This window comes from Notolepis coatsorum (assembly GCF_963971535.1).
Source record: "Notolepis coatsorum genome assembly, contig: SUPER_11_unloc_1, whole genome shotgun sequence".
Lineage (NCBI taxonomy): Eukaryota > Metazoa > Chordata > Actinopteri > Aulopiformes > Paralepididae > Notolepis > Notolepis coatsorum.
Window position 1 is genome coordinate 657,241 of NW_028174870.1, and position 25,944 is coordinate 683,184.

Genomic DNA, 25,944 nt, shown 5'->3' on the forward strand with positions numbered 1-25,944 from the left:
CTACTGTACATGAGGATGAGGGGGGGACACTACTGTACATGAGGATGAGGGGGGACACTACTGTACATGTGGATGAGGGGGGACACTACTGTACATGAGGATGAGGGGGGGGACACTACTGTACATGAGGATGAGGGGGGGGACACTACTGTACATGTGGATGAGGGGGGACACTACTGTACATGAGGATGAGGGGGGGACACTACTGTACATGAGGATGAGGGGGGGACACTACTGTACATGAGGATGAGGGGGGACACTACTGTACATGAGGATGAGGGGGGACACTACTGTACATGAGGATGAGGGGGGACACTACTGTACATGAGGATGAGGGGGGACACTACTGTACATGAGGATGAGGGGGGACACTACTGTACATGAGGATGAGGGGGGACACTACTGTACATGAGGATGAGGGGGGGACACTACTGTACATGAGGATGAGGGGGGGACACTACTGTACATGAGGATGAGGGGGGGGACACTACTGTACATGTGGATGAGGGGGGACACTACTGTACATGAGGATGAGGGGGGGGACACTACTGTACATGAGGATGAGGGGGGGGGCACTACTGTACATGTGTATGAGGGGGGGCTCTCTCTGTTGTATACTTTTCACTTTTCACATTCCTTTAATAAGCCATTATTATTAATGACACCTAGATTACAAACATTGGTGATTGTTACAGCAATTACAGTATATGCATTTTTCCATAAATCTTTTTTTCACATAACAACAGACACAGGACAGTGAAGGATTAATACTTTGAATAAATATATATATGTAAAGCAAAGTGCAGATTAAGAGTGGGTGTCAGACAAGAGTGAAGACTGTCAGGATATCAATTGATTGATTGAAAACTTTATTTAACAGATTGCAGAATGGGTACAATACAGTACGGCTCAATACATACAATTGTTAAGGGGATGCAGACCAGAGAAAGACTTTCATCTTGTTTACATCAGGGTCCCCCATTTTCAATTCATAAGGACATATATGACATACATGACATACAGATATACAGTACTGTTCCATCCTGACATTTATGACATACAAGATATACAAATATACAGTACTAATAAGTCAAATAATAGCAAGGGTATAAAATCACAGTTTTTCACATTAGGATCCAACATCCCAACAGACCACCTTGTTTATGGTTTGATTCAGTTTTTGTAGAATTCTCTCTCTCCCTCCGGTAAGCTGTCCCCTCGCCTGCTCGCTCCTCCTGGGCGACTGTTGTGAGGGGGAAAATAAAGATATCCCTACCTCTCTTCCACCCCATGGACTCCCCGCTGCTCTCAAACCGTTATACTCCACTGTCAGAATGCTTCGACGCCCCAGGATTACCCTCTTCTGGCGAGCATGGTGTTATCCAGGGAGCAGCTTCCCCAGATCGAGCCCTCCAGTGTAGCTGCGTTGCTTCGCTGGCTGGTGATTACCCTCCGAGGCTAACGCTAGCCGCAAGTAGCAAGCCATCCTCCTGGGCCTCGTGGAGACTAAAGGATTGGGGCCAAAGAAAAGGAGGCTGACCTCGTCGCTGTCTCCTGATCCCCTGAGTGATGATGAGGAACCTCTTCATCTCCACGGTGAAGCGCCACGTCTCACTGCCCTGCGTTTTCTCCAATTCGGCCGTGCAGCGCCGCTGGACTAGCTGCCTGGTCTAAGACGCTGAAGAGCGACAGGGCGACCTCGTGCAGGAAACGCACTTCTGATGCTCTCTCTCCCTCTCTCTCTCCCTCTCTACCTCGTGCAGGAAACGCACTTCTGATTCTCTCTCTCTCTCCCTCTCTCTCTCCCTCTCTACCTCGTGCAGGAAACGCACTTCTGATTCTCTCTCTCCCTCTCTCTCTCCCTCTCTACCTCGTGCAGGAAACGCACTTCTGATTCTCTCTCTCTCTCCCTCTCTCTCTCCCTCTCTACCTCGTGCAGGAAACGCACTTCTGATTCTCTCTCTCCCTCTCTCTCTCCCTCTCTACCTCGTGCAGGAAACGCACTTCTGATTCTCTCTCTCCCTCTCTCTCTCCCTCTCTACCTCGTGCAGGAAACGCACTTCTGATGCTCTCTCTCCCTCTCTCTCTCCCTCTCTACCTCGTGCAGGAAACGCACTTCTGATTCTCTCTCTCTCTCTCTCCCTCTCTCCCTCTCTACCTCGTGCAGGAAACGCACTTCTGATGCTCTCTCTCCCTCTCTCTCTCCCTCTCTACCTCGTGCAGGAAACGCACTTCTGATTCTCTCTCTCCCTCTCTCTCTCCCTCTCTACCTCGTGCAGGAAACGCACTTCTGATTCTCTCTCTCCCTCTCTCTCTCCCTCTCTACCTCGTGCAGGAAACGCACTTCTGATTCTCTCTCTCCCTCTCTCTCTACCTCGTGCAGGAAACGCACTTCTGATTCTCTCTCTCCCTCTCTCTCTCCCTCTCTACCTCGTGCAGGAAACGCACTTCTGATTCTCTCTCTCCCTCTCTCTCTCCCTCTCTACCTCGTGCAGGAAACGCACTTCTGATTCTCCATCTCTCTCTCTCTCTCCCTCTCTACCTCGTGCAGGAAACGCACTTCTGATTCTCCATCTCTCTCTCTCTCTCCCTCTCTACCTCGTGCAGGAAACGCACTTCTGATTCTCTCTCTCCCTCTCTCTCTACCTCGTGCAGGAAACGCACTTCTGATTCTCCATCTCTCTCTCTCTCTCCCTCGCGTAGGAAACTCACTTCTGCCGGCAGCAACGTTTCCAGGTCACGGTCTACTTCTCCCTCTCCCTCCGGTAAGCGTCAGCACTCAGCAGTCAACAGTAAAATGTTCCCCCCGGTCCCCACAGTCTTCCCTGATCTCTCACCTGTTGCTAACGCTGCTACAGCTAGCTTAGCTGCTGCTAGTCATCCACCTCCTCCTGCTACTGTTGCTAACGCTGCTACAGCTAGCTTAGCTGCTGCTAGTCATCCACCTCCTCCTGCTACTGTTGCTAACGCTGCTACAGCTAGCTTAGCTGCTGCTAGTCCTCCACCTCCTCCTGCTACTGTTGCTAACGCTGCTACAGCTAGCTTAGCTGCTGCTAGTCCTCCACCTCCTCCTGCTACTGTTGCTAACGCTGCTACAGCTAGCTTAGCTGCTGCTAGTCCTCCACCTCCTCCTGCTACTGTTGCTAACGCTGCTACAGCTAGCTTAGCTGCTGCTAGTCATCCACCTCCTCCTGCTACTGTTGCTAACGCTGCTACAGCTAGCTTAGCTGCTGCTAGTCCTCCACCTCCTCCTGCTACTGTTGCTAACGCTGCTACAGCTAGCTTAGCTGCTGCTAGTCATCCACCTCCTCCTGCTACTGTTGCTAACACTGCTACAGCTAGCTTAGCTGCTGCTAGTCATCCACCTCCTGCTACTGTTGTTAACGCTGCTACAGCTAGCTTAGCTGCTGCTAGTCATCCACCTCCTCCTGCTACTGTTGCTAACGCTGCTACAGCTAGCTTAGCTGCTGCTAGTCATCCACCTCCTCCTGCTACTGTTGCGGCAAGTGGTGGCAAGCCCTCTTTCTTTTCTCCTCCCGAATACATCCTCGTGGGTGATTCCATCGTAAGAAACGTCCCGATTCCCAAGGGCATCCCATACTCCTTTTCTGGTGCAAAAGTCCTTGATATAATTAAACATATTCCAACTATTGTGGAGCGCTATCCGTCTGCACATACAGTCATTGTGCATGTGGGAGTAAATTACGTCAGATGCAGACAATCAACAGACCATCACGAGACAGATGGGTACATCAAACTCACCAAACTGCTGACAATGTTTTATCAGCCGAGTTAAATTTGGTGTTTGATTGGATCAAACGGAATAAGTTGGTACTAAACATCTCAAAAACCAAATCAATTATCTTGGGTTCGAGTCAAACTGTCATCGATACCAAAAATTAGTTTGAACGTGTCTGAGGAACCCATAGAACAGGTAAATAAAGTAAAATTACTGGGCATAATAATTGATAGCCAGCTGTCATGGGCAGAACACATTGATACCATAGTGAAGAAGATGGGGAGTGGTATCTCCATGGTGAGGAAATGTCTTTTTTATGTCCCTACATACATTGTGGGACAGGTGGCGAAATCTTTAATTTGATGTCACCTGGATTATTGTGCACCAGTATGGTCCTCTGCATCCAAAGGTCAACTAAAGAAATTGCAAACTGCCCAGAACAGAGCTGCAAGGTTAGTCTTAGGTCGCTTTCACACAGGGGCTGTTTGGTCCGGACTATCGGACCAGAAGTCGATAGTCCAGTTTTTCGGGTGTGTGCGAATGCGCAGTCGAACTCGGTCCGCGGACCAAACACGCAAACTCGGTCCTCCAAAAAACATAGGTCTCGGTTCGCCTTCATCAGACCAAACGCGGACCAAACGTAGTCAGTCACCTGATAAACTGCATCTTGGGTAGAAGGAACACTGCAGCTTATTATTATTATTATTAATACCGCAGTGCGCAGCACACTGCATCTATCTATCTATCTATCTATATATCTAACTGTGCATCTTGGGTAGAAGGAATAAGAAAAAAAAACGGCTTATTATTACCGTGGCGTGCGGCATTACAAGCACACTGTGTAAACATGTCTCGTGGACAGACTTGGGTGATCCGCTGATCTGGAGTCAGACATGGCTCGCAGTCCACACACACAGACACACACGCGCGCACACACGGGCTCGCAGCCACACACACATTTCCACTCTCTATTGCCACGCCTCTGCTACTATCACGCCTGCTCACGGCTACGCAGTTTGTGTATTTCCGCATTTCACTTTCTGAACCACCTCCAATGTACAGTCCCACCCCCACCTACCCAATCCAATGTACAGTTTCTACGCCTAATGTATATACTCTTTTCTTTCTGGACTCTTTTTGTATCACAAATACAGTACTGTAATTGCAAATCTGGTATGTCATAAATGTATAGATGTAGCAGTACTGTCTATCTGTATGTCATGTATGTCATATATGTTACGATGAATTGGAAATGAGGGACCCTGGTGGAAACAAGACGAAAGTCTTTCTCTGGTCTGCATCCCCTTAACAATTGTATGTATTGAGCTGTACTGCACTGTACCCATTCTGCAATCTGTTAATAAAGTTTTCATTCATTCATTCATTCATTCCACTCTCCATTGTGTCCAATGAATAGACGAGCGCCCTTTTCGACCGCGTGACATTGTTCAGAAAGTTTGGTGCGCCTGACAAATTTACTGTGTGAATGCAGACGAACCAAATGATGAATGCAACAATGTTGCAACTTCACCACCAGAACCGCACCGAGTCCACCAAAACTATATGTGAAAGCGACCTTACATTGTTCCATGAGAACAAACACTATAACTATGCACCGGCAACTAACTCTCATGGTTAACGGTAGAGAATATCCCCCTAACAATTAACAATTGTATGTATTGAGCTGTACTGTACCCATTCTGCAATCTGTTAATAAACTTTTCAATCAATCAATCAATTCAATCAATCAATTCAATCAATCAATCAATCAATAGGCTGGTTTTCAACAGTTACATTTTTCAGGAACACTGTCTTTTCGTCTCAACCTGTTTTCTTATACAAACAAATTGTCAGATGCAGTCAGGTTCATTCTTATTTTACTAGGTCAGCCGATGATGGACACTGGACAGATTATGTTACCACGTCCAAAATCAAATGCTTTAAAGAGGACTGTTGTTTATCGTGCCATCAATCATTGGAATAACTGCCCACTGAACATAAGTAAATTGAATAGCAAAGTGTCTTTCAAATACCACCTGAGAATGCACTACTTAAATGTGAGCAAAATATTCTGATGTTGATAATGATGTCTACAATGTTTTACTGTTTTTAGATTATCATTGTTAATTAAGTGAATTGTCATATGTATCTCATGTTATGTTTTGTGTTTGTGTTGTCTTTCTGTGTGGACCCCAGGAAGACTAGCTCGGCACTTAGGGTGGCAGCTAATGGGGATCCTTTTAAACAATAAACCAAAGACTATGAAGCCCTAGTGTAATTCCCTCTTATGCGATGATGACAGTCAGCAACATGTTCTTTATAGCACTGGTGGGATTTATTTAGTAAACGTTTAGTCAGCAGCACTTTAGCTCCATGGCTTGGGCCTACACATAGCTAACAACCACAACACCAAAACGTACCTTATTGGCTGCATGCAATAAGAGAGGACATTATGGGGACTGGATCATCTTCTTGACCTTGTAACAATGACAATATAGATCATTCTATTCTATTATATTGATCTTATGAACTCTTTACAAGAAGAAGTGAAACTATCTCTTAAATCCGCGGAGATTTTGACATGCGTGCGTCGGGATAAAACGTCCCCGGACACTGTGGGCTTCAACCATTAGTTCCGCCATTAAACAGCAGCATTTAGGTAGGAACAAAAAAACTGGTAGGAAATGATGAATGAATGAATGAATGAATGAATGAATGAATGAATGAATGAATGAATGAATGAATGAAATGAAAACTTTATTAACAGATTGCAGAATGGGTACAATACAGTACGGCTCAATACACACAATTGTTAAGGGGATGCAGACCAGAGAAAGACTTTCGTCTTGTTTACATCAGGGTCCCCCATTTTCAATTCATCATAACATATACACGACATACAGATAGACAGTACTGCTACATCTATACATTTATGACATACCAGATTTATAAATACAGTACTGTTTGTGCTACAAAAAGAGTTTAAAAAAGAGAGTATTTACATTTGACGTAGAAACTGTACATTGGAGGAGGTTGGGTAGGTGGGGTGGGGGAGTTGGGTGGGGGAGAACTGTACATTGGAGGTGGTTAGGTGGGTGGGGTGGGGGGGGGGTTGGGTCGGCGGGGGGGGGGGGGGGGAACTGTACAAGTAAAACTGTACATTGGAATATCGACGAAACCATACTTGGTTCCAAGAAGAGGGTCTTGTGTATTCTTGGGTTAGGTAATTTACTGTACATTGGAGGGGGTTGGGTTTGGACATTTACAGGGGCCAGTTTCTAATTGCAGTCTCCCGTAGGTGTTCTTTGAGCGTGGTTTTGAAAGTGGGTAGTGATTCACATTCCTTTACAGCTGTGGGTAGGGCGTTTCACATTGATGGGTACAAAAACTGGTAGGAACTAAAACTTAAACTGAACACAGAGGCAGTTACACCTAGTAGCAACAATTGTAAATCTTGGCAAGGTTTGCATTCTTTCTGGTCTAATTCCCACCCACAGAGGGAGCTCTGAGTCTTTTAGCCATATCTACAGTGCTGATAGATGGCTGCAAAATGTTTGCTCAGCTTGTGGATATGGCTACATCAGCCACTTTGATTCCTTCTGGACTGAGACAAAGTTATATAAATACGATAGACTTCTTCCCAATCATAAGGGAATTACAGTCATGGCGAACAACCTTGCTGCCACATTTCCACCCTTGTAGAACAACGCTATGACTCCCCCGTTCTGGGTGCAGAATCCACATCCCTCTGCAGACATTTCCCACAGCCCTCTCAACTTAACTGTCCCAGCACTCCCACCTGACCATGTCCGGCTCCACCACCAGGCCTAGTCCAGCTCCACCACCAGGCCTAGTCCAGCTCCACCACCAGGCCTAGTCCAGGCTACAGCAGCTCCACCACCAGGCCTAGTCCTGCTCCACCACCAGGCCTAGTCCAGCTCCACCACCAGGCCTAGTCCAGCTCCACCACCAGGCCTAGTCCTGCTCCACCACCAGGCCTAGTCCTGCTCCACCACCAGGCCTAGTCCAGCTCCACCACCAGGCCTAGTCCAGCTCCACCACCAGGCCTAGTCCAGCTCCACCACCAGGCCTAGTCCAGGCTACAGCAGCAGCTCCACCACCAGGCCTAGTCCAGGCTACAGGCTCCACCACCAGGCCTAGTCCAGGCTACAGCAGCAGCTCCACCACCAGGCCTAGTCCAGGCTACAGCAGCAGCTCCACCACCAGGCCTAGTCCAGGCTACAGCAGCAGCTCCACCACCAGGCCTAGTCCAGCTCCACCACCAGGCCTAGTCCAGGCTACAGCAGCAGCTCCACCACCACCAGGCCTAGTCCAGGCTACAGCAGCAGCTCCACCACCAGGCCTAGTCCAGGCTACAGCAGCAGCTCCACCACCAGGCCTAGTCCAGCTCCACCACCAGGCCTAGTCCAGGCTACAGCAGCAGCTCCACCACCACCAGGCCTAGTCCAGACTACAGCAGCAGCTCCACCACCAGGCCTAGTCCAGGCTACAGCAGCAGCTCCACCACCAGGCCTAGTCCAGACTACAGCAGCAGCTCCACCACCAGGCCTAGTCCAGGCTACAGCAGCAGCTCCACCACCAGGCCTAGTCCAGGCTACAGCAGCAGCTCCACCACCAGGCCTAGTCCAGGCTACAGCAGCAGCTCCACCACCAGGCCTAGTCCAGGCTACAGCAGCAGCTCCACCACCAGGCCTAGTCCAGGCTACAGCAGCAGCTCAACCACCAGGCCTAGTCCAGGCTACAGCAGCAGCTCAACCACCAGGCCTAGTCCAGGCTACAGCAGCAGCTCCACCACCAGGCCTAGTCCAGGCTACAGCAGCAGCTCAACCACCAGGCCTAGTCCAGGCTACAGCAGCAGCTCCACCACCAGGCCTAGTCCAGGCTACAGCAGCAGCTCCACCACCAGGCCTAGTCCAGGCTACAGCAGCAGCCGAGCCAAGAAGAAGTCTTCAGGCCGAAAGGACTTCACTTCATGCACCTGAATGTGAGGAGCTTACCACCAAAGAGCGATGAGATTCGTCTGCTGGCTTATAAAACAAAGGTGTGAGTTATTTGTTTTATCAGTGATTCCGAAATGGAAATATACCCAATTACTCTGTAGTCAGAAAGGATCGCAGTCGTAACGGAGTGCTTTTGTGAGAAATGATATTAATTTTACTGTCAGGACAGACGTGGTTGATGAAGTTGAAGTTGTGCTGCTGGACATTCACCTGACAAAAACGAAACCAGTGCTATTGGGAGTATGTTATAGACCACCAAGAAGGCCCTACATAGAGTGGTGCGCTCAGCCGAGCGTACCACGGGTATTGCACTACCCCCCCTGCAGGTTCTATACAACAAGAGGTGCAAATCCAGAGCCTGCAGGATAATGAAAGACCCTCACCACCCCAATAACAGCCTGTTTCAGCTACTAGGACAGAGCGGCTTAGGCTCAGCTTCTTCCCCCAGGCCATCAGAGCCATGAACAATGAACATTGAGTGCTCAGAACATTGAACTATCCACACACAAGCACACATGAACACACACACACGACACGCACGCTGTGCACGCTCACACACGAGCAGCCACTTAACACTTTAACATGAGCGGGCACACACTCATGTCGCACACACGCACACTTATGGCCAAAGGAAAGGACACTTTAAATTAGAATAACAGGAACAGTGTATTGCACTACCAAAGCTAACTAGCATGTCCCATATGCTCTGTAAATAACTATGTACAGATACCGAGATGTCACTCCATGTTACCTGTTACCTGTTTACTGCACAATGTTGTTTTTTCATTTTTTGATTCTATTATATACTGTATTGCACATCGTTGCGGGCAAGACCACCCGCATTTCATTGTATACCTGTATGCCGTGACAATTAAAACTCTTGACTTGACTTGACCACCTGATCAAGGTTTTTTTTCTTTTTTTAAACAATATTTTTATTGCATTTTCTTTTTTTTCCATACGCACATACATATATGTACAGACATTAACACAGAACGAAAAGACATTCACACAGACATATTACAATAATAAAAACAAATATTAAATAAATTATAAGAGATCACAAAAAAATTAAAAAATAAAGAATAAATAAATATAAAAAAAATTAATGTTAATTAATTTTTTAATGTTTTTTGTTTCTTTTCCTTTTTCTCCACTTTCCTATCCCTTACCTCTCTTGTTTCCTATCCCTTTCCTTTAGATTCTCACATTTTTCAGGAAATGTATAAATGACGTCCATGTCCTTTCAAATTGTTCTGTTTTTCCCTTCTGTATATATGTTAGCTTTTCCATTGCTAAGTTTTCTGACACTTCCTTTAACCATTGTTTAGCTCCTGGTCTCTGTATCTCCTTCCAGTTTAGAGCTATCACTCTCTTGGCTTGTAACAGACACAAATTAATCAATTTCCTCTTTCTAACATAAGCTGGAGATTTATCTGGAAATAAGTGTAGTATACATAACTTAGGATCGGTCGGGATTTCTATCTCTGTCATCTCAGATATGACCTCCAAAATCTCTTTCCAATATTCCTGTATCTTCTCACATTCCCACATACAGTGGTACAGGGTCCCCACCTCTACCCCACACCTAGTACATTCATCCAGGATCATGGGATAAACTTGTGTAATTTCTCTGGTGTCATATATACTCTACTCTAATATACTCTCAACCCTGCACCACCATTTATTTCATCATTTCATCATTTATTTCCTTTGTTGAGCCAGACCAGGCTTTAGCTCCACTATCTTCACCTTGGTTAACAAACAGGAAAGGCCCAAGATTGTATTGTATTGTTGTTGAAATCTAGTAATAATCATGCATGAAATTATTATTATTATCTTTTTTTATGTCTTAGTTACATCAAGATTGTGCCATGAAGGCAGTGTTATGTTTATATGTGATGTATTTAAAATGATGACATGTCTCTACATATATAGATTAATAGTGCTGAGTGGAATATATTGGAGCACATAATCCTCTCAAAGTAACTCTGAAGTGGGGCGCCCAGCGCTCAGCCGCGAGTCCGCGACACAGCCGACCCGGGTTCGACTCCCGAACCCGTCGTTATTTGCCGAATGTCTTCCCCCCACTCTGTCTCCCATTCCTCCTCTGTCTCTCTCTACTGGACTGCCCAGTAGCAATAAAGCGATAAAACGCCACAAAAAAAATCAAAAAAAAAAAGAAAAGTAACTCTGAAGTAACATGTTTATGCATTCAAGATATATCTCTTTTAATGGCTCTATCTTACCATACAGTACATCTATTATATTGTTGTTACAATATATTCCACATTCTGTTTATAGTTAATAGACATTAAACAATAAATATACATTTGTATGCATTGTATTCTTGTCATTGAATATATAGGTACTAATATTGTAGTTCCAATTAGATGGAAAGACATGCAGGACACAACTGATATAGAAGATATTGTATTATGTGATTGAATGGAAGAAACTTCTTGATTTAAAACAATACAGCACTTTGGCAGAACATTTTCAATCTTTAGCAATCAAATGTATTGCAGTTCACAAAGAGTCAACCATCAATATTGTCTGCTCTGGGAGTGGAGACCACTAGTCACCACCACTAACTTGTGTTTCAGAAACCTTGTTTAAATATGCTGATACTAACGCATATACATGTGAAAAAGTAGAGCCAGGTACTAATATTTAATTCTGTGCCCAGGTAAAAGAGAAGCCATTCTTCCTGTTTTCAATGATCAATATTAAGATATGGGGGAAAGCCCAAAGATGCCAGTGATGTATACAGATATCCAGGAGAGGTCATATTCCAGGTGGAGTGAACTATCGAGCGCAGCAAGTAATGCCTTACTTTTATAAATAATAAAGTACCTTGGACCTAATGAGGAACTAAATGTTAAAGTATATTGAACAAATATTCTTCACCTGAAGGTTTCAGCTCTCTATCTTACCATACAATCTATTTATTATATTGTTACAATATATTTCACATTCTGTTTATAGTGAATAGACATTAAACAATAAATATAAATATGTATTCTCGTCATTGAGCAGTCCTTGAATATATAGGTACTAATCTTGTAGTTCCACTTAGATGACTTTCTCTGATTATAGCAGGATAGTCAATTATGTTAGTGTAACGGATATGTACCGCGATAGTGTGACTATGGTACATAGAAGTAAAACTCACTCCCCAGAGGCATCCAAACTGAGTGCTTAGAGAGGAATTCCTTTCTTGGCGCAGCGGTTTGTGATGTCGCCCACGGTGCGGACGCCCGGGGTTCGACTCCCACTCAAGGCATGGGCAAAGTGTTTGGCAGGTACAGCGTTGTACCGGCTACAGTGGTGCCGTTTGACCCGGATGCCTGAGTGGTGTGAGTTTAGGGGGGGTGAATGTAACGGATATGTACCGCGATAGTGTGACTACGGTACATAGAAGTAAAACTCACTCCCCTGAGGCATCCAGACTGAGTGCTTAGAGAGGAATTCCTTTCTTGGCGCAGCGGTTTGTGATGTCGCCTGCGGTGCGGACGCCCGGGGTTCGACTCCCACTCAAGGCATGGTCGAAGTGTTTGGCAGGTACAGCGTTGTACCGGCTACATTAGGACACCTTTAGATTGGTGTCTGTAGCAGATATTTTGTGGTGTTTGAAGCTCTGATCTCTCCCTCCTACGCAAGGCTAGGGTCCGATGTCAGGTTACCAAGACAACCTGACCTGAGACGCCTGAAGAAGATGGAGTCTGGTAGAGAAAACAACCTTGACAGATTTACAGGGAATGACTGGCACCTCCAAGGATGGCCTGCATTCCTTAAGATAACGAATGTAAAGAAACTGAGTTTTCTTTCATCTGGGCCAGTTCTTTGTTGCAGCGGAGAGAGAGAACAGAGTGAGGAGAGACCTTATGATCAGAATCTCAAGCGTTGTTAATCCTTTGTTTCATTTCTTGTTTTTTTAAGGGACTTTCTATTCACATTTCAGCATCAGGAGACTAAATGCACCCATGGTGCCTGCAAGCCCAATATGTTTACATGTATTTAAAAATTTTAGGGAGTGGTTAAGGATAGGGTAATGAGTGTGTTAGGGATAGGGTTATGGGAGTGGTTAAGGTTAGGGTACACTGTGTAGGAGGTCATGCAGCAGGTGATGGCTATTCACCAGCTGACAGGCAGAGGGCGCACATGGTTCATTTACAGTACAGGGTGTCCCAGGTGGGAGGAGGTTTCCCTTCCTGTACCATTACATTACATAGGCCCAATGGAAAAGAAAACCAAGCCAGTCTCTCAGGTTGTAAAACGTAGTTCTATGAGTGTTAGTGACGCTCAGAGTCATTCTGCACATATCTCGCTCCAGTGTATATGCACTGAATAAAAACTTCACAATGTACCTTTACATACCAACATCCATCTGACCACACCCCCATCTGCTACCTACATAAGCAGGGGTGGGGCCACACACTCATCTCCTTCTCAAATCATTTCACCACAAGGAAAGATCAAGGGCTGCAGTGGAGTCTAGACGCTGAGCGTCACTAACACTCATAGAACTACGGTTATATTCATAACCTAGCGTTCTATATCGTGTTAGCTGCCGCTCAGCGTCATTCTGCACAACAGGAGCTGAGCGGGAGCTTGAAGCTCGACAAATGTACCCCGCTGAGGCCCCCCACAACCATCAGAACCGGGGAGGACCGAGCCCCCCGACCCTCCCTAATGGAGGATACCCTCCCTATTGGAGGACGGGAGGGAGACGGATCCGACCGTGCGAAGAGGAACTCGAGCAACTCAACGCACAGGGTGAGCAGACCGTGGCTTGACCCCACGACTACGCACACGCACAACCCGCATGCCACCAGGGAACGAACAGAAGGAACAAACCTCGTTACCGCCCCCAAAATCACGGGGTCAAGAGCAAACTCAACCCCGTGGCAAGGCCATAGCAGAGGAGCGCGAAGGAAGACCCAGACCCCCAGATGGTCCCATTTGTACCGCGCTCAGTGGCCCACCCCAAGGGCGTGAGACCCCTCTACCTATGTTTTGATCTATTCCGTTAACATCCCCCAGATATGAACAAGAATTCGTCGAGACAAACCTAGTAAACTGGCGCTCGGAAGAGACAAACTCCATCCCAGTTGCCCTATAAAAACGCAGTTTTAATAACGAGCAACCAAGGCGCACCAGCCTCATGCGTGATTCCTATCAGAAACACCCAGAGCCAGCACTATGTACGTGTCAAGACCCAAAACACATCAATGGATAGTCTAACAAGACACCAGATACCGTTCCTCCAAGTCGCCTGGGGAACGACAAGAAACCGATTTTTATTTTTACCTTTTTCAGAAAAAGAAAAAATAATACGGACATGGGTCCCATGCGACGCGGCTGAGGGAAACACCACCCCGTCAACCACACTTCATAAGAGGGGACGGAGAGCGACGTACCCCTATGACGGGGGAAACCCATGACTCAACAGACCTATAAGGCGAGGAGTCAGGGAAACCCTAAACAATACCCCGTCCACCTACTCCAAAAAGGAGAGGACGGGGAACCCCCAGAGAGACTTCCCACGCGAGCTGTATAGATTGAAAAGAAATATTGCAACATTGAGCTATGTAACACTTGGGTTAGGACTCTCCGAGGAGGAGGCTCTGAACCAATACACACTCAATAATCGAATTGAATCAAATACACATACAATAGAGCAGAACTCCTTTTTGAAGTTCTACTCACCTTGACAATCTGAGGAGGAGGCTCTGAAACTCTGAGGAGGCTCCCTCACTGGGAGGGAGAGTCCGAACTCACAGAAGGCACTTCTCCCTGAGGAGGAGCTTCGTGAGGAGGAGCTCTGACAACTCCCTGAAACAGAAATTTCCACGGTGCACACGCCCAATCTTTCAGGGCGTGGGACAAGGAAACTCCCCCCCTACACTGTAACGTGCCGAACAGCACCATGACAGGAACCCTGAAGGACAGGGGGTTTTAACCCCTGACCAATCAGAAAAGGGGAGGAAAGGTTTACCAGTTCACCCCTTTACGACCCCTCACCCCTGATACGATGTAATGACAAAGTAGAGCATGACCCAGTCATAGCATGCTACATGAAGCATCTAACAGCTTCACATAGCTCATGTGCTAACCTGCTATCTTATTTTTACTAAGGAAAAAACACAGAACAGAGAGGGCCCCTTTAAGAGCCCCGGTACCAGACTTACACATGTGCTTCTGTGGGCCAAAACCTAACCCAGTTGTAGATCTCAACGACACACACAACCCTTCATCACAACAAAAAATGGCAAAAGTACACTCTTACTACAGAGGAACGCCGTTTTTTATAACGAGAGAGACATAAGTCCTTGATTACGTATTGGCCACAGGCCTTGCTAAGCACACATGATAGTGACCAAACAACCTTTTCCCTAGGAAAAGAATCGTTTCTCAAACGGAAGCACAACCCCAGCAACTTAAGCTGAGGGTTACATCGTATCCCCACAAACACAGTGACACAATATATTGTAAACAACATGTCTGAGAGGAGGGGGGGAAGCCCCAGGGAAACCGGGGGGGTCACCCCTCCTACCTTACCCTTGATACGACCAGGTTGAACAGGTACCCCTGTTAATATGTGAACATGCTGTTCATTGTCATCACAGGCTGAGAAAAGGATTCATTCCTCAATCACATGTCACTAAGCATAGCTTCACAGGTTAATTAACCCACTTAGTTGTGAGTTCACCCACGTTACAAACGTTACATGAACACACATGTTCTCATCACAACTAACCAGTTCATTTTTACACATGTAAAAAACAACGCCGATTTTCTATGGAGAGAGAAGCTATACCAGTGACAAGACAATTCACACACAACACGCGTCGTATCCTCAATGTATTGCAGCAACACACGTTTTGGAAACATCGTTATTACAAAACATTTAGAAGGGAAGGAAAGAAGATGTGTTTAAAGTCCGGTCAGGACTCCTACCTCCACCCTGAGCGCAGGCCGAGAGGACTGCAACACTGGTTAACGGGACACCGAAGTCGAACCCGGCATCTCCTGCGTTGGTGACGAGGGTAATGTCCGCTACGCCACCCAGCCGCCGTTCTCCATGTTGACGAAGTCCTCGCTGGCATGGCACCCGGGTGTAGGGTCGACTAACATCCTCTGTCAAAGATGACGTCGTAGTCAGAGTGTTTAAGGCATGTTATAGTCACAGTAACGTTCAACAGTGTAGCATTAAGCTAACAGCCGCCCGACTGATAGCAACAAGCTAACGTTTCCTAGCCTAGTGAACGCAACAAGCTAGCGCCGCAGCTAACAGCTGACTGGCTAACAGTAGGCCACAAACTAGCACGCCAGCTAAGCAGCTATCACCTGAACTGTACACAACGACATAACAAGCCACACTTCAGACAGGTCGCCGCCTGAGTCCCTCCTCATCCTAAGAGAGAAGAGAAAAAGAAATGTCAAACACAGTTTTCAACTGTGATTTACCAGACATACAGCGGAGTCGGCTCAATTCCCATATGGGCTGCAGCCGACTTGAGCATGGAACTACCGATAAAGAAGATCCATGCCCACATTTCCTCGTGCTTTAGGGTGTACTTCCACATTCATGTGAAAGATGGGGCCTGCACGGGACAGAGAAGCATCCGCTTGTCCAGAGAATCCCGGGTTCAACCAGGTCTCGGTCGCGGCCCACTAGTTTGACCATCATGGGCGTCAGACCAAGATCCTCCGTCCGCCACCTAAGAAGCCGAGCAGAGGACCCCAATCTGGGGCCGGCCTTCGTAAAATTGTCAGCTAACCCCCATAGCACTAGCAGACAACTAGTGCTCGCAAGCAAAACATTACTCACCCTCATTCACCAACGTGACTTACGCACAGATATGTGCTTAAGCTGTGCGTACAACCATTTCTAAGCAAAGAGTGGGATTCATCAATTTCAACTTGAACTTGACTTCGTGCTTATATTTACGCACAGCTCGGAGCATGCGTAGCTGACGCCCAGTGGTAGAACATCGTTACTACGGCATAAGCGCTCCTCAGTTCTGCATTAGTTTCAAGGCGGAAATAAGCTTCCGTGCATTAGTGTTCAACTTCTGTATGACCCGTAATTCATTATAGTTCATTGTAAAATAGCGACAGTAGTGTAATTATAACGGGCTCACACGCGAACAAGAGGTTGGCCTGCTTGTTTGGCACGGGGGGCAGACGCAAAACACCAACCTCCAAACCCGATTAAATATTGTTTCAAATAAAAAGCGAATTATTTTGTGTGTCATGTTTCCAAATAAGATTGGTCACGAAATGCTTTCTACTTCAATTTGTTGGTTAGAATAGATGACCTCCGTTGAAACTTCACTGAGACTAACAGTCTATTTGTGAGCTCCCGCACAGATGTGATGATAATAATAATAACAATAATAATAATAGCTTCATTTTATATAGCGCCTTTCAAGAGACCCAAGGTCGCTTTACATAGATAGGGGGGGGGGAATAACAAAGTAACAAACATAGTGGACAGACACACAACATATAAATATGATGATGGAATTCATTCAAGATCCTCTCCACCCTCGGGTCTTTGCCACCGGCACGGTCCATCGTGATATTGGAGATGGATCGAGCAATAGACTGTTACTGTAGCTGTCAAAGCTCCATCACAAATGCAGTTATGTGAATAGAAAGGGATTCCACTCAGTCAATGTTGCGATGCACATTTGCCTGATACATGTTGTTGCTGCATGCCGGGAGGAAGGCGATGCTGAATGTTTTCAATTCATTAAATAAAACGGATACTTTTTGCAAGGGTTTACTGACTGTCATACAAATAATCAACCAACTACATACTGTAACTTTTCAGTGCACGTTCTTATTTACATTGTGACAACAGCCTTGTGAGTTCCCGCAGTGACCCGCACACAGACATGATGGAATTCAAGTTCAAGTTTGTATTGATCACATATAGGCAGGCTACACATGGCGTATAGGCTACATCATTGGCAGTGAGATTCATTGTTCTTGTATATGCTCTCGTATTATTGTTTATATAGGCTACCCAATACTGACATCAAAATAGATTGTATGCCTCTAGAAATCATATGCAGCAGGTAGAAAATTGACGGAAAATCCGTCGCGATTTGGAATAAAATTTAGGAGAACTTTAATCCCTGGGTATTAATCAAACAAAACGGAAAAAGGCAGTCATATTCCAGCACGGTCTTTATTAGTGTTTGCGCTGCCCAGGCAGCAATGGTTAATAGATATCATATCCGACATCACCGTACGTGTACACGTCTGTCAGCCTGTCTCATAACACGCTTCCCTCGGTTTAGTCCATTCTTCCACATTTCATGGGGGTGTCCATTACCGTATATGGTTAATCGGGGCGGTTTTGGTATGCAAATACGTGAAAGTGTGCACGAGCCTCGGCGCAGGGCCAAGGTGATATTTATCATGACAGGTGTGCGTAGAACCTGCGTACGCACGTGTGGTAAATCCCGTTTATTTTGTGCGTGCACTCATTCTAAATTCGGTGCTTACGTGTGGAAATAGAACATTTTCTACGTCAAGTTGATGAATGAGGGCCCAGGTTTTCATCCTACGGCACATTATATACAGTTACATTTGAACCATATTTCATCTTGCTTTTCTTTTTATGTCTCTTTACGAGTAAGAATTTGTTGAGTCGAGGACAGTCTTAGTATTTATCCAGACATAATTCTTTTTTTTTCTATTTTTTCTCCTCCTTTTTTCTGTATTTTTCTCCCATCCCAATTTAGTCGTTATGCCAGACGCTTAGTCCGCTGCGCTACCCGGCCGCCCTGTCCAGACATAATTCTGTATTTATGTTGTGTTCAGTGTCTATGATATAGATCAGTGGTTCTCAAACTGTGGTACGCGTACCTCAAAGGCACTAAAAACAAAATTACAAACATCTCAAAACAAACTGGTCAGACTACTGCTTGACCTTACTCCTAGAACCCACCTCACCCCTGCCCACTTTGACAACCTAGGATGGCTTAGAGTAGACGACAGAGTACAGCAACTTGCAATGGGCCTGGTCTACAAGATACACTACACGACCAAGGTACCCATGTACATGTCAAAATACTTCCCAAAGGTCAGTGAATACCACGATCACAACACCAGAGGGAGCTCCACAAATCATGTTAAACCCAGATTCGGCTCAAATAAGGGACTAAACACGTTTCGCAATTATGCCACATCAATGTGGAACGCCCTACCCAAAGCTGTAAAGGAATGTGGATCACTACCCACTTTCAAAACCTCTCTCAAGGGACACCTACGGGAGACTGCAATTCAACACTGGCCCCTGTAAATATCCTAACCCAACCCCCTCCAATGTACAGTCATTTACCTAGTATGATTTTGTCAATAGTCCAATGTACAATTTTGTTTGTTTGTACAGTGTCTCCCCCTCCCCCCTCAATGTACAGTTTTGCTTGTTTATACAGTGTGCCCCCCCCCCCCAATGTAGATTACCCAGTATGGTTGTCAATATCCCAGTGTACCCAACCCCCCCCCACCCAACCTCCTCCAATGTACAGTTTCTACGTCAAATGTATATACTCCCTTTTCCTGACTCCTTCTGTATCACAAACAGTACTGTATTTGCAAATCTGGTATGTCATAAATGTATAGATGTAGCAGTACTGACTATCTGTATGTCATGTATGTCATATATGTCCTGATGAATTGAAAATGGGGGACCCTGATGTAAACAAGACGAAAGTCTTTCTCTGGTCTGCATCCCCTTAACAATTGTGTGTATTGAGCTGTACTGTATTGTACCCATTCTGCAATCTGTTAATAAAGTTTTCAATCAATCAATCAAAACGTGGTGGTACTGCTCGTGGTACTTGAAAAAAATTGCCACTGAACTTAGAAGCAGGCCAGGCCAGTGTTTCTGGTTGCGGGGGCGCGATAGTTAGATAACCTAAGTGGGGAACAACCAGGAGATCACTGTGACAGAGAGTAATGCAGTCTAAACAGTCATAAATCTTTAATTCAACTTCAGCCCTGCATGATCATAACCATTTATTTTTAGATTTTTTTTGTAATGTCAGATAAAAAATGAAGTACTCCCACTTTTCTGAAAAGAGTTGGTGTTAAATCTGACATTACAAAATATTGCTGCTAATCATTGACACATGCCTAGCCTGTAATAATCTCCCCCAGAAAAATGTACTTTGCATTTGATATATTGAAAATATTTTACTTTTTTGTGTTTTTTTTAACAATAATTTGTGATGCCATCACACAAACTGGCATTTAAAGGGTAAACATTCAAAAATGTATTGAATATGTGTTTTCTTTTCTTTTTTACAATAATTTGTGATGCCCATCACAAACACTGGCATTTAAAGGGTAAAAATTCAAAAATTCCTGCACCAGAATGCAGGAAATTAAGTTTTTGTAACAAAATAATTGTGTGTGTGTGTGTGTGTGTGAGAATGACGGACAATTGGTTGCTGTGTGAGAGAGAGAGAGAGAGAATTAAGTACATTTGCTGAAATACAGTTGTTCTTAATTTTCTCACTTGCTATGTGAGAATGTTAGTTATTATGTTCTCAATGCCCCTTGCATTGTATGAGTTGTGTGGAAGCGTTTGCTAGTTCTAGTGCTATCCCTTTGTACATTGTGGCTGTGTCTGACAAAAGTTAACAATAAATAATGGTATTAGGAATACATTTGCCTCTTGCGTGAACTGTGCATAGCTGAATAGACTGTATTTTAACGCCGGTCATATGGTGGTACTTGGAGAGCCAGCTACGTTCTCAGGTGGTACTTGGTGTAAAAAGTTTGAGAACCACTGATATAGATTATTTACTGATGAGCAGATAATAGAGTGACTACATGAATATTAACCCTTGCACAAGATCACGCAGTCAAGCAAACAAATTTTTTTATTATAAAATGTATTTGTAATGTACAACTTGAAAGACTTTTCAAAATCCACACTAATGGATCTTGTATTTTCCAATAGAACTGACAAAATTGTGGCCACTGGTGTTTTTGATCTGGGTAATAGTGATCACTGTCCTACTGCATGTGTGAGCAGTACGGAAATGTAAAAAAACTAGGTCAAATACGGTCATGAAAAGGAATTTAAAATGTTTAAATTAACAAGCTTTCATGAATGATTATGCATAGCAACATCCTCTTCATGGCAGAGTCCGCCAATGTTCAAGTTACCCTTGACCTCTTCACAAATACTCTTATTTCTCTGATCAATAAACATGCTCCTCTCAAGAGACCCTGGTTCTTGCATGAATTGTCAACTCTGCTTAATGGCAGGAATAAGGCCTGGTCACGTGCTGGACGCTCAGGTGATCCACAGCACTGGCTTCCGTCCGTCCGACCTAAGCCTAACCCTAAAACCGAAATAACGGATAGATTCTTAGAAGGTATCAAAATGCCAAAGCTCTCAGAATCAGATCAGGAGAGTGTTAATGCACCCTTTACCGAACAAGAAATACTAGCAACAATTAATTCAATGCCTATAGACAAATGTCCAGGACCAGATGGCTTCCCGGCACAGCTATATAAGGAATGACTTGAAACCCATTTTTATGGGAATGATTAACAACTTTGGGCGCAATAAGGCACTTCCTCAAACAATGAGCTTGGCAAACATCACAGTACTGCATACAAGTGGTAAGGATCCATTAGACTGTTCATCATACAGACCCATAAGTCTTTTAGATCATGATTATAAGACTATCACCAAAGCATTAGCGAAAAGACTTGAAACCATCACGCCGAAATTGGTAAACCCAGATCAGGCTGGATTTGTTAAGGGAAGATATGCTACCGATAACATCAGAAGGTTATTAAATATAACCAATCATTTGAATCTAAAACAGAGGCCCTCTCTACTCCTATCTCTGGATGCAGAGAAGGCTTTTGACACAGTCGAGTGGAACTTTCTTTTCAACATGTTGCAAAAACTTAATATAGGGTCAAATTTTATCCAGTGGATTAAAGCAATTTATCAAACTCCAAAAGCAGCAGTTATTACTAATGGCAATACATCTGATCCGTTTCTCTTAATGAGAGGAACAAGACAGGGGTGCCCAATGTCAAGTTCATTATTCGCAATAATAATAGAAATTTTGGCTGCATCTGTACAAGACAACATTAACATAAAAGGAGTGTATATCGATAAGGTTGAACACAAAATATCTTTATATGCTGACGACATTGTTCTATACATTGAGCAACCAGAAAACTCCTTATTACATCTGTATAACACAATCGAACAATTTGGAAAGTACTCAGGATACAAGATAAACTATAATAAATCTAATGCATGTCTCCTACATATAATAATAATAATAATAATAATAATAATAATACATCTATTTTATATAGCGCTTTTCCATGTGCTCAAAGACGCTTTACATGGGCAGGAGAGACAAACTATGGCAAAACAAAAAACAGAACAAAAATAATACATGACAAAAATAAAAAATAAAATAACACCGACAGAATTAGAGGTCAAAAGCAAGATTGAAAAGGTGAGTTTTGAGGGCTGATTTAAAAGATGTCAGGGTGTTTGCATCTCGGATATGGCTGGGGAGGGCATTCCAGAGGGAGGGGGCATATGAAACCAACAAAAGAAATGCAGAAATCCTACCCATTTCGATGGTCACCAGGAGGCTTCAAATACTTGGGAGTACACTTTACACCGCAATTAAATGATTTATTTGAAAAAATTACACTCCTCTTACAATTGAAATGAACACAGATCTAGGTAGATGGGACAAACTACCCCTATCCCTTCTAGGAAGGATAAACGTCATCAGGATGAATATCCTTCCGAGATTGAACTTTCTCTTTCAAACTGTACCCTGCTACCCATCTATAACATATTTTAACATATTGAATAAACGTATCTCAACATGTATTTGGTCCAATAAAAAACCAAGGATTAAATTACTGACTCTTATCAAACCTGAGTCCATGGGTGGTCTAGGTCTTCCCAATCTCCAACACTACTACTGGTCAGCCCAACTTCGAACTATAGTATCATGGTCATTGGGAGGACCAGACTCACACTGGATACAGATAGAAGCGGGACAGGTTGATCCTTTACCTCTAAACTCTCTTTTTTTTATAAAGAATTTTGATAAAATAGAAAATATAAAGCAATATTTCACGGTTGTGAATACCCTATCTGCATGGAAAGATTGCTCGAAAAAGTTTGGCATAACTAAATGCATCTCTGTTTATTCACCTATTCATCAAAACCCTGACCTAAACAAATATTTTCATTCAACTGATATAAACAAGTGGAGACACTTGGGGGTAACTCAACTTAAAGACCTTTTTCATAAAAACTGGAAATTAAAAGCATTTCAGGAGCTAAGAGAAGAATACAACATTCCTAACTCAGACTTCCTAAAATATATGCAAATTCAAAGCACTTTAAGTTCACTTACTAAAGAAAACAAGTTAAGCTTTGAAATGACAGAATTGGAAGAAAAACTAACTACCTCATCCACAATTAAAGGTAAAATCAGTGAACTATATGAAATTCTAACTAATGAATGCCAAACAGTCTTCCCAGCTCTATTAAGATGCTGGGAGACGGACCTGGCAACGAAATTTGAAGAAAACAATTGGCAAGATATCTGTGATCGAACTTTCTTTCCCTTTACAAGCAATAAGATCAAAGAAAGTAATTTCAAATGTATTCATAAATTCTACCTTACTGTTAGGGTTTGTAACCGAGTTACCGACCTCAAACGCAACGGCACAGAGAGGAAGTTCAGAGTTAGCCAAAGCAAGGGCGTATTTATTTAAAGAGTCACAAGATGGAATGAAGTACAGCAATCGAACAAACGGGGAATCTGGCATGTGAAGATTGTTGCGGCTCTGCAGATACTCCCAGTAGGTAGTGGTGAGGAATTGGCTAGTGACGTTGAAGCGGCTCTGCAGATCCTCCCAGCTTTCACTCCCGGTGGAAACGGAGAGAGAGAGAAATCAGAGTTAGCCCAACGCACACACAGAGGCAGAGAGGTGACTGATCCAGTATAAATCCAAGTGACTTGATCTTCGGTGTACCACACACAAGTTAGCAGAGTCCAGAGAAAAAACAATACGGTATCTTCAGTGTTAATCTAACACAAAAATTAGGTGAGTCCAGTACAAACAAAAACGGGATCTCTTCGGTGTTCACCAAACACACAAAAAACTGATAATCCAAAAGACAGTTTCCAAAAACTCACCAGAGCGCAACGCGAGAAGCGGGCAGATTACGAGGCGTAGCTCCGAACGGGGAACCAGGTTCTCCACAGCAGTTCTCCACAAAAGATCCTGGAGAGCAAAAAGACAGCAACAGCGACGGGGAAAGCAGGTATATGCAGGTGTAATTCAAAACGACCCAACATCGATAGTAAGGGGGTCTGAACATATAAAGCCTTCAGGGGCGCTAATTACAAGCTGTGACAGCTGCGGGATGAGATTGATACTCGCTCCAAAAGCGTGTGGCGGGGAAAGCACCAATCAAACACGGCACCTTAAAGGAACGGAGCGCGTGGCGGGGAATGCATTAATCACATAGTACCTTAAAGGAACGGAGTGTGTGGCAGGGAGCGGACCAAAACCTCACACTTACTCCTGTAAAAATGCACAAAATCTCGAAAGAAAACTCACCAAATTGCCCAAGATGTAAAATTAAAGAAGGAACATTTCTGCATATGTTCTGGCAATGTAGCAAATTGAAGCATTTCTGGAACAAGATCCACTTATTTACTAAATCTGTCATGGAGTTGGAATTTGAGTTATCACCAAGTGTCTATCTATTAAATAATATAACAAACTGCCACTTAGACCAAAAGAAATGCAGACTGTTGGTATACATAACATATTTTGCAAAGAAATGTATACTTCTTCTATGGAAAAATGAAATCTCACCAACATTCAATATGTTCATAGAGCTGAACACACAGCGGCCCGGACCCTTCTCTGTCGGAGTGGCCATCGATAAGCGGGTGTGAGCAACTGGGTGCTATAAAATGTCACTGTTTACAATACCGACATTTGCACTTTTATTCCTTATTACTTATTTACTTATGATTTACCTACTGTCCCTTTATTTTATTGTATTATTATTTTTTGTTGTTTATTTATTTATTTGTGTGTATGTGTGCCTGTACGTGGGCAAGTGTGTGTGTGTATGTGTGTGTATGCCTGTATGCGCGTGTGTGCGCGTGTACGTGTGTGTATGTCCCAGTGTGTGTGAGTGAGAGATGGGAGAATGGATTGAGTGGGGAGCACAAGGAAAATTGTTCAAAATTGTTCATGAGAGTGACACTGAACATTCTGTAGATCTGTCGATTGAATGTGAAACCTCATGAAAAAAATAAAAAGATTTAAATACTAAAACCGAAATAAAGTTAAAAATAAAATAGTTACAAAATCTGTCAATTTTCCGGTTTGAACGCAATGTGAAGCGACACGCGTTTGGTTACAGCTCCGCTCCCGTCAATGTTAATTTCGTTTAAAAACCTTATTTGAACAATACCAAAAGAGATTAAACCACATCGTATTTAAGCATTACATCACACGCAGGAGTGGTTTGTGACCAATAAACCATGCCTAGGGGTGGTCGTTAGGCCCGAGGCGCAGCCGAGGGTCGTTAGACCCCCCTAGGCATGGTTTATTGGTCACAAACCACGACTGCACGTGGTGTAAAGCTTTTATACAACTGCCAGATTCATCCAACCTTATTTCTATACAATAAACACACATTAATCGAAGATTTATTGAAAAAACCATCCGCCAGAAAAAGTAGTTCCCACAACTACAAAAAAGACAAGTTGCCTCCATGTGGAAGCAGCTTGAAGTGCATCCAACCAAACTAACACATCCAACTGTGTATTATTGGAATGATTGAGAGAAGTTGCCTCATGTGGAAGCAGCTTGAAGTGCATCCAACCAACTAACACATCCAACTGTGTATTATTGGAATGATTGATTGAAAATTTTATTACCAGATGCAGAATGGGTACAATACAGTACGGCTCAATACACACAATTGTTAAGGGAATGCAGACCTACTTTCCATAGAACTTCATTCTTAGATGCTTCTATATAAAGTAGGTAAAACAAATTAAAACGTTTTCTTTGCCCTATAGGAAAAAAACGTTTTCTTCGCCCTATTTTTTTATT